Source organism: Aplidium turbinatum, chromosome 1, assembly GCF_918807975.1.
Source record: "Aplidium turbinatum chromosome 1, kaAplTurb1.1, whole genome shotgun sequence".
Classification (NCBI taxonomy): domain Eukaryota; kingdom Metazoa; phylum Chordata; class Ascidiacea; order Aplousobranchia; family Polyclinidae; genus Aplidium; species Aplidium turbinatum.
In genome coordinates this window covers 11,309,884-11,314,106 of record NC_137472.1, presented here as the reverse complement: position 1 = coordinate 11,314,106, position 4,223 = coordinate 11,309,884, and the positions used below count along the sequence as shown (strand labels likewise).

At 33.6% G+C, this 4,223-nt stretch overlaps 1 long non-coding RNA gene across 1 annotated transcript; it reads left to right on the top strand.

Moving 5' to 3' along the window:
- The first annotated feature begins 970 nt into the window (after positions 1-970).
- Positions 971-3,600, top strand: LOC145778252 (uncharacterized). Its single transcript, XR_014290430.1, has 4 exons — positions 971-1,109; positions 1,350-1,410; positions 2,407-2,520; positions 3,261-3,600. It is a non-coding gene; the product is annotated as an uncharacterized LOC145778252 (long non-coding RNA).
- The last annotated feature ends 623 nt before the right edge of the window (positions 3,601-4,223 follow it).

Sequence of the window (4,223 nt, the reverse complement as noted above, 5' to 3'; positions counted from 1 at the left end):
ACACTAATCTTTGAACACAAAAATGACTCTAAAATTGCACAAAAATCTGAAAATGCAAATCTAACTTTACAGGACTTTTAATAAATGATAGCATCTATATAGGCTACTAGGCAACTATGTGCGAGAAACCCACACTGTAACATCTTAAACACATTGCTTATTCATTTCTTGTGTCTTTATAGCAATAGCAACCTTGACAGCTTATTTAAGGCATTCAGTTCTTCAAGAACTTTGCTCTCTTGGTTCAAGGTCTTCGGTTTGAATTTTTTACATTGTTTTGTCTTTCACTTGTTCTTACTGGGCTACTATTACTTTTTCAGCAATATTACGCTCTTGGTGCGTTTTTGCTGTGTTATAAGCATCGACAACTCACGGGTAGGCTACAAAAGAATTGACACGGCGAGAAGAGCATAATAACCTCAGCCAAGTCAGAAACGTTAAAGTAGGCTACTGGCCTACCACACTCGCGGAGACCGGGAGTAGAGTGATTTTGAGGTGGCGATGCACCCAGGAAGAGTTTCACCAGCTTAGGTCACAGGGGCCAGGCTGGAAGTCGAGATACCTGTTGAAAGAGTGTGTGGATCAAAAATTATGCTTTGGACCCTTTCACAAACTTTAGAATGGCGGAACGGGCCAGAGAGACAGGTTTAAATTTCCGCAATGAAAAACGTATTACGGCCCTCAAGTTAATTTACAAATATTCATTTGGCCTTCTGAACGATTTGAGTTTGAGACCTTTGGCTTATAGGGAACTGTTTTGCTTCCATGACTGCAAAAAAACACCTTTCGCAACAGCTTCAATGCATCATTTGAGAGCAATATCAAAACAATTTGAACAATTTAAAATACTGCTTAAGACAGATGGCGTAAAGGGGATTTTTACCATTTCCATTTGCCTGCACGAACTTTCTATGCGCAAACATCCTAAAACCATAAGTTTCCTTTGTTTCTTTCCGCATTTTGTTTTGAAAAATAAGTGGTTTAAAGTCATTTTAGCGTCGTCATATTACTTGTTTATAGAGATTATAAAAGTAAGCTGAAAACTTGGAGCTTTCAGATTTAAAAAATATTCTTCGGAAAACATCTCTTTGTACGAGCTTAATAAAAAAGTAAGTGTACATTATATAAGTTTCATTTCATTTTGTAATGTTGATATTGATCTGTAGTTTGCTTTCAATGACAAAGTCTAACAGTCTTGAGAAGAAGCGATCTTCCTGGCGTCAGCACTACCTGACTACTCACTATAGCCTACAGGAAAACAGCTAGAATTGTGTTTCGCTAGCCGTACCGGTGTCGCCTCCACATTAGCTGTCAAGACTTTTCCATAAACAGTTTTTACATATTTCTAGATGAAAAGAACAACGGCATTGGTCCTTTTTGTGGCTCTTCTATTCTGTGTTTCGAGTATCAGTAAGTTATTTATCACATTAGTGTTGGTAGGTTGTTAAACTCAGTTTTTTATTTTAGCTCAAAAACATGTATGCAAAATATAAGTGTTTGAAACAAAGTTAATTCGAACTTTCAAAGCATTTTCTTTAATTTTTCAGTAAAAATTTCCTGTTTTGTGTTTCGACACAAAAGGAATTTCGTTGCTTTGTTTTAACCTGAAAGAAAGTCAAAACTCACACTAATCTTTGAAGACAAAAATAATCTTTGATCCTTGTTTAAAATGAGAAATGTTCAAAACAGAAATAAAAACTGACAGAAACGAAACAATAACAACACTGCATAAAAAAATATTTTATTTACACAAAAAACATTTGTTTGTGTTATTTTTCTTTATTTTAACTTTCTGTAGAAATATTTTTTTTCAAAGAAATTTGTTTCATTTTTGTTTCATTTCGGTGAGCAATTTTTCGAACAGTTTGACAACACTGACCAGATAGCTTATAACATCACATGGTCTAGCATTATCTTAAATTAAATTTCACTTATGATTTATTCTAACTTTAGTGATAAAATCCCTTCACTTCCGACGCAGGCCTATAATGCGTTGAACACTCATCAGGGTATGGTGGGTTATGTATCTGTGCAGTGTAGAAAGTTTTGCTTGAGATGACATCATGTATAATATGCCAATTGTTTTTATACATCCTTATAAGAACTTAGAATGACTAAAATAACTGCTTGCTTAGTGCTGTGATGTAGACTCCTTACATTATACTGAAGTTATTTCACAAGCACCTATAGTCTCTACCTCCACATGACAAGTCATTTGCACATAATTAGGAAGCTGTCTCTATAAAGCTATTGAAAAAACGCTATTAGAAAAATAAAGTTCATACATATTTATGAAATAATCAAGGATGACGACGTAATTCTTGACGTAAACAACGATCACGCTGCTAAAAGCAACATTCGATCTATTGCAGACAAAAGGTAATCGTTATTATACGTTTTCTTTAGATGGGCAAGGATGCACACCTAATCCATGCCCAGGAGGTGCGATATGTATCAACAGCTTTTTAAGCCATTCATCAGTACGTTGTTTCATTGAGGTAGATCCCAACGTCGAGGAAGGTAAGTATTTGTTAGACAATTATTCTTACTGCATTAATATTTGCAATAAAATCTCCATATCCATAATTATGTAATCTTGCTATTAATACTGAGAATAGCACTTGGATATTTTGCTATGAAGAATAACCATATTGTTCAGTAACAAAAATATGTCATCTATCGACCTGGGTTGAAGCATTCTAAACGGAAGGTGAACAAAATATCAGCTTCACCAAAAAATTAAAATCATTGAATAGAATCTGCTGCTTATGCCATATTGTTAATTTTCTATTTCATAACAAACAATAAATTAATTTATCTATAATGATATCTTTTAGTACGGCTAAATTGTTTCTTTTTGCCACGGATCCTTTTCCATAAGTTATCAAGTCTGTGGATGTTAAACATCAAAAAATGATCTTAAAAGATGACTGTGTAACGATATTCTTAAATGCTGAATATAGCCTTCTGTACATTTTAATAGGATACTTTTTTCCAAACAATACATTTGTAAAAACTTTTGAACGTTTCTATGACACCACTCGGTGCTTATAGATCTCGCTTTTGTAAAAAAAAATTATTGTTGAAGTCATTGAATGAAAACAAACTAGAAATGTAATATGTTTAAATGTAATCAATAAATGTAAATTAAGTGTAAATAAATGTAATAATTAAATGTAGATGTAAACAAATTACAAATGTAATATGTTTAAATGTAATAATTAATTTAATGTGGTTTATGACAGTTAACTTTTTTGCAGATGAAGAATATCCATAATCTATGCGCCTTTAACACCTCTATTAGAAGCAGCCTTTCGATAATCAATAAAACACTTCTGCACAAAATAAAAGCTAAAAGATTTATTAAAGCGTAATAGTTTTTAAATTCTCAGTTGAAATCAAAAACAAGAAATTTTTGAAATGATTGAACATGTTTAACAACCAATGAGAACTTCACTGAAAGTTTATCGTTTCAGTACGTACAGTAAATAAATACTAAGGTTATATTGGAATCTTTTCAAAGTTGTCTTAAATACTTGTTGTGTCATTGCAATATTGAACTGCGTTTTTATACCTAAGTAAAGTGACTTCTGTGTGAAACTGACTATAATACGTACGCTAGAGTGTTGCAGGAGAAGCTCGTGGTTCGCCAAGTGCTGCCACACTACAACTTAGCTACAATGTAACGTAAAAACATTGATTCGTTAACAGAATAAGAATAAGACTTGATTGATTGAGGAATTATTATTTTCGGACTGAGAAAGCATCTTTGAAAGCTTAACTCTGAAAGTTTCGCATACTTGTAGACTGCAGAGGCTTTCGTTTGTTTCTGAATGTTGAAGTAGTGTTGCTGTCTGTAAATTACATTATCCATCAGGTGGCACTGAATGGAGAGCTGTCCTTGAACTGCGGTGCTCAAGCGCACACCACGAGAGTCAAACCAGCGTCGCTTAATCTTGCAAATTTTTGACTCAAAAATTCTGGTGCCTAATCAACTGAGCTATCGGGGCAGACGATAATGCAGAAGTAGTGGTAATGTAATAAAAACTGCCTAACTCGACAGCTGAAGGGATATCGAAAAAGCCGTCGAGTTAAGTGAAACGTCCAGTTAAACATCTCGCTAATTTTCAACCTACGAAGAGAAAGCCTTCGTATGTTTTGCTTATCAGTTAACGTTATCCATCTGAGCAAGATAGAATAATTATTTATTTATTTATTTATTT